Raw genomic sequence first — 5740 nt, 5'->3', positions numbered from 1 at the left:
AGGACAGGCCTTATGTTCCTTCTTCCAGGATTAAGAGACTGTTTTCTATAGGACAGACCTTATGTTCCTCAGGATTAAGACTGTTTATCTAAGGACAGGCCTTTATGTTCCTCCAGAGGATTAAGACTGTTTCTATAGGGACTGGCCTTATGTTCCTCCAGATTGGGACTGTTTCGATAGGACAGCTTATGTCCTCCAGGTGACTGTTTCTTAGGACAGGCCTATGTTCTCCAGGGATTAAGACTGTTTGCTATAGGGACAGGCCTTATGTTCTTCCAGGATTAAGACTGTTTCTATAGGACAGGCCTTATGTTCCTCCAGGATTCAGACTGTTTCTATAGGACTGGCCTTATGTGTTCCTCCAGGATTAAGACTGTTTCTATAGGACAAGCCCTTTATGTTCCTCCAGGATTAAGACTGTTTCTATAGGACAGGCCTTATGTTCCTCCAGGATTAAGACTGTTTCTATAGGACTGGCCTTATGTTCCTCCAGGATTAAGACTGTTTCTATAGGACAGGCCTTATGTTCCTCCAGGATTAAGACTGTTTCTATAGGACAGACCTTATGTTCCTCCAGGATTAAGACTGTTTCTATAGGACAGGCCTTATGTTCCTCCAGGATTAAGACTGTTTCTATAGGACTGGCCTTATGTTCCCTCCAGGATTAAGACTGTTTCTATAGGACTGGCCTTATGTTCCTCCAGGATTAAGACTGTTTCTATAGGACAGGCCTTATGTTCCTCCAGGATTAAGACTGTTTCTATAGGACAGGCCTTATGTTCCTCCAGGATTAAGACTGTTTCTATAGGACAGGCCTTATGTTCCTCCAGGATTAAGACTGTTTCTATAGGACAGGCCTTATGTTCCTCCAGGATTAAGACTGTTTCTATAGGACATGCCTTATGTTCCTCCAGGATTAAGACTGTTTCTATAGGACAGGCCTTATGTTCCTCCAGGATTAAGACTGTTTCTATAGGACAGGCCTTATGTTCCTCCAGGATTAAGACTGTTTCTATAGGACAGGCCTTATGTTCCTCCAGGATTAAGACTGTTTCTATAGGACAGGCCTTATGTTCCTCCAGGATTAAGACTGTTTTAAGCAGGATGTTCCTCCAGGATTAAGACTGTTTCTATAGGACAGGCCTTATGTTCCTGGGATTAAGATGTTTCTATAGGACAGCGCCTTATGTTTCCAATTTTTGATGTAGCACAGGTTCCTTGATGTCCTCCAGGATTAAGACTGTTTCTATAGGACAGGCCTTTTATGTTCTCCAGGATTAAGACTGTTTCTATAGGACTGGTAACCTTATGTTCTCCAGGATTAAGACTGTTTCTAAGTAGGACAGGCCCTATGTTCCTCCAGGATTAAGACTGTTTCTATAGGATCAGCCTTTATGTTCCTCCAGGATTAAGACTGTTTCTATAGGACAGGCCTTATGTTCCTCCAGGATTAAGACTGTTTCTATAGGACAGGCCTTATGTTCCTCCAGGATTAAGACTGTTTCTATAGGACAGGCCTTATGTTCCTCCAGGATTAAGACTGTTTCTATAGGACAGGCCTTATGTTCCTCCAGGATTAAGACTGTTTCTATAGGACAGGCCTTATGTTCCTCCAGGATTAAGACTGTTTCTATAGGACAGGCCTTATGTTCCTCCAGGATTAAGACTGTTTCTATAGGACAGGCCTTATGTTCCTCCAGGATTAAGACTGTTTCTATAGGACAGGCCTTATGTTCCTCCAGGATTAAGACTGTTTCTATAGGACAGGCCTTATGTTCCTCCAGGATTAAGACTGTTTCTATAGGACAGGCCTTATGTTCCTCCAGGATTAAGACTGTTTCTATAGGACAGGCCTTATGTTCCTCCAGGATTAAGACTGTTTCTATAGGACAGGCCTTATGTTCCTCCAGGATTAAGACTGTTTCTATAGGACAGGCCTTATGTTCCTCCAGGATTAAGACTGTTTCTATAGGACAGGCCTTATGTTCCTCCAGGATTAAGACTGTTTCTATAGGACAGGCCTTATGTTCCTCCAGGATTAAGACTGTTTCTATAGGACCAGGCCTTATGTTCCTCCAGGATTAAGACTGTTTCTATAGGACAGGCCTTATGTTCCTCCAGGATTAAGACTGTTTCTATAGGACAGGCCTTATGTTCCTCCAGGATTAAGACTGTTTCTATAGGACTGGCCTTATGTTCCTCCAGGATTAAGACTGTTTCTATAGGACAGGCCTTATGTTCCTCCAGGATTAAGACTGTTTCTATAGGACAGGCCTTATGTTCCTCCAGGATTAAGACTGTTTCTATAGGACTGGCCTTATGTTCCTCCAGGATTAAGACTGTTTCTATAGGACTGGCCTTATGTTCCTCCAGGATTAAGACTGTTTCTATAGGACAGGCCTTATGTTCCTCCAGGATTAAGACTGTTTCTATAGGACAGGCCTTATGTTCCTCCAGGATTAAGACTGTTTCTATAGGACAGGCCTTATGTTCCTCCAGGATTAAGACTGTTTCTATAGGACAGGCCTTATGTTCCTCCAGGATTAAGACTGTTTCTATAGGACTGGCCTTATGTTCCTCCAGGATTAAGACTGTTTCTATAGGACAGGCCCCCTTATGTTCCTCCAGGATTAAGACTGTTTCTATAGGACTGGCCTTATGTTCCTCCAGGATTAAGACTGTTTCTATAGGACTGGCCTTATGTTCCTCCAGGATTAAGACTGTTTCTATAGGACAGGCCTTATGTTCCTCCAGGATTAAGACTGTTTCTATAGGACAGGCCTTATGTTCCTCCAGGATTAAGACTGTTTCTATAGGACAGGCCTTATGTTCCTCCAGGATTAAGACTGTTTCTATAGGACAGGCCTTATGTTCCTCCAGGATTAAGACTGTTTCTATAGGACTGGCCTTATGTTCCTCCAGGATTAAGACTGTTTCTATAGGACTGGCCTTATGTTCCTCCAGGATTAAGACTGTTTCTATAGGACAGGCCTTATGTTCCTCCAGGATTAAGACTGTTTCTATAGGACAGGCCTTATGTTCCTCCAGGATTAAGACTGTTTCTATAGGACAGGCCTTATGTTCCTCCAGGATTAAGACTGTTTCTATAGGACAGGCCTTATGTTCCTCCAGGATTAAGACTGTTTCTATAGGACAGGCCTTATGTTCCTCCAGGATTAAGACTGTTTCTATAGGACAGGCCTTATGTTCCTCCAGGATTAAGACTGTTTCTATAGGACAGGCCTTATGTTCCTCCAGGATTAAGACTGTTTCTATAGGACAGGCCTTATGTTCCTCCAGGATTAAGACTGTTTCTATAGGACAGGCCTTATGTTCCTCCAGGATTAAGACTGTTTCTATAGGACAGGCCTTATGTTCCTCCAGGATTAAGACTGTTTCTATAGGACAGGCCTTATGTTCCTCCAGGATTAAGACTGTTTCTATAGGACAGGCCTTATGTTCCTCCAGGATTAAGACTGTTTCTATAGGACAGGCCTTATGTTCCTCCAGGATTAAGACTGTTTCTATAGGACAGGCCTTATGTTCCTCCAGGATTAAGACTGTTTCTATAGGACAGGCCTTATGTTCCTCCAGGATTAAGACTGTTTCTATAGGACAGGCCTTATGTTCCTCCAGGATTAAGACTGTTTCTATAGGACAGGCCTTATGTTCCTCCAGGATTAAGACTGTTTCTATAGGACAGGCCTTATGTTCCTCCAGGATTAAGACTGTTTCTATAGGACAGGCCTTATGTTCCTCCAGGATTAAGACTGTTTCTATAGGACAGGCCTTATGTTCCTCCAGGATTAAGACTGTTTCTATAGGACAGGCCTTATGTTCCTCCAGGATTAAGACTGTTTCTATAGGACAGGCCTTATGTTCCTCCAGGATTAAGACTGTTTCTATAGGACAGGCCTTATGTTCCTCCAGGATTAAGACTGTTTCTATAGGACAGGCCTTATGTTCCTCCAGGATTAAGACTGTTTCTATAGGACAGGCCTTATGTTCCTCCAGGATTAAGACTGTTTCTATAGGACAGGCCTTATGTTCCTCCAGGATTAAGACTGTTTCTATAGGACAGGCCTTATGTTCCTCCAGGATTAAGACTGTTTCTATAGGACTGGCCTTATGTTCCTCCAGGATTAAGACTGTTTCTATAGGACAGGCCTTATGTTCCTCCAGGATTAAGACTGTTTCTATAGGACAGGCCTTATGTTCCTCCAGGATTAAGACTGTTTCTATAGGACAGGCCTTATGTTCCTCCAGGATTAAGACTGTTTCTATAGGACAGGCCTTATGTTCCTCCAGGATTAAGACTGTTTCTATAGGACAGGCCTTATGTTCCTCCAGGATTAAGACTGTTTCTATAGGACAGGCCTTATGTTCCTCCAGGATTAAGACTGTTTCTATAGGACAGGCCTTATGTTCCTCCAGGATTAAGACTGTTTCTATAGGACAGGCCTTATGTTCCTCCAGGATTAAGACTGTTTCTATAGGACAGGCCTTATGTTCCTCCAGGATTAAGACTGTTTCTATAGGACAGGCCTTATGTTCCTCCAGGATTAAGACTGTTTCTATAGGACAGGCCTTATGTTCCTCCAGGATTAAGACTGTTTCTATAGGACTGGCCTTATGTTCCTCCAGGATTAAGACTGTTTCTATAGGACAGGCCTTATGTTCCTCCAGGATTAAGACTGTTTCTATAGGACAGGCCTTATGTTCCTCCAGGATTAAGACTGTTTCTATAGGACAGGCCTTATGTTCCTCCAGGATTAAGACTGTTTCTATAGGACAGGCCTTATGTTCCTCCAGGATTAAGACTGTTTCTATAGGACAGGCCTTATGTTCCTCCAGGATTAAGACTGTTTCTATAGGACAGGCCTTATGTTCCTCCAGGATTAAGACTGTTTCTATAGGACAGGCCTTATGTTCCTCCAGGATTAAGACTGTTTCTATAGGACAGGCCTTATGTTCCTCCAGGATTAAGACTGTTTCTATAGGACAGGCCTTATGTTCCTCCAGGATTAAGACTGTTTCTATAGGACAGGCCTTATGTTCCTCCAGGATTAAGACTGTTTCTATAGGACAGGCCTTATGTTCCTCCAGGATTAAGACTGTTTCTACAGGACTGGCCTTATGTTCCTCCAGGATTAAGACTGTTTCTATAGGACAGGCCTTATGTTCCTCCAGGATTAAGACTGTTTCTATAGGACAGGCCTTATGTTCCTCCAGGATTAAGACTGTTTCTACAGGACAGGCCTTATGTTCCTCCAGGATTAAGACTGTTTCTATAGGACAGGCCTTATGTTCCTCCAGGATTAAGACTGTTTCTATAGGACAGGCCTTATGTTCCTCCAGGATTAAGACTGTTTCTATAGGACTGGCCTTATGTTCCTCCAGGATTAAGACTGTTTCTATAGGACAGGCCTTATGTTCCTCCAGGATTAAGACTGTTTCTATAGGACAGGCCTTATGTTCCTCCAGGATTAAGACTGTTTCTATAGGACAGGCCTTATGTTCCCTCCAGGATTAAGACTGTTTCTATAGGACAGGCCTTATGTTCCTCCAGGATTAAGACTGTTTCTATAGGACAGGCCTTATGTTCCTCCAGGATTAAGACTGTTTCTATAGGACTGGCCTTATGTTCCTCCAGGATTAAGACTGTTTCTATAGGACAGGCCTTATGTTCCTCCAGGATTAAGACTGTTTCTATAGGACAGGCCTTATGTTCCTCCAGGAT

General features: G+C 42.9%; 1 pseudogene; it reads left to right on the top strand.

The window, feature by feature from the left end:
• The window catches only part of LOC123492748, a 25653-nt pseudogene extending 24415 nt beyond the window's left edge, over positions 1-1238 (top strand).
• Positions 1239-5740: the final 4502 nt, after the last annotated feature.

This window comes from Coregonus clupeaformis, chromosome 16 (assembly GCF_020615455.1).
Source record: "Coregonus clupeaformis isolate EN_2021a chromosome 16, ASM2061545v1, whole genome shotgun sequence".
Classification (NCBI taxonomy): Eukaryota; Metazoa; Chordata; class Actinopteri; order Salmoniformes; family Salmonidae; genus Coregonus; species Coregonus clupeaformis.
Note: the sequence above shows the minus strand (reverse complement) of the source record. Positions and strands in the feature narration are given on the sequence as shown.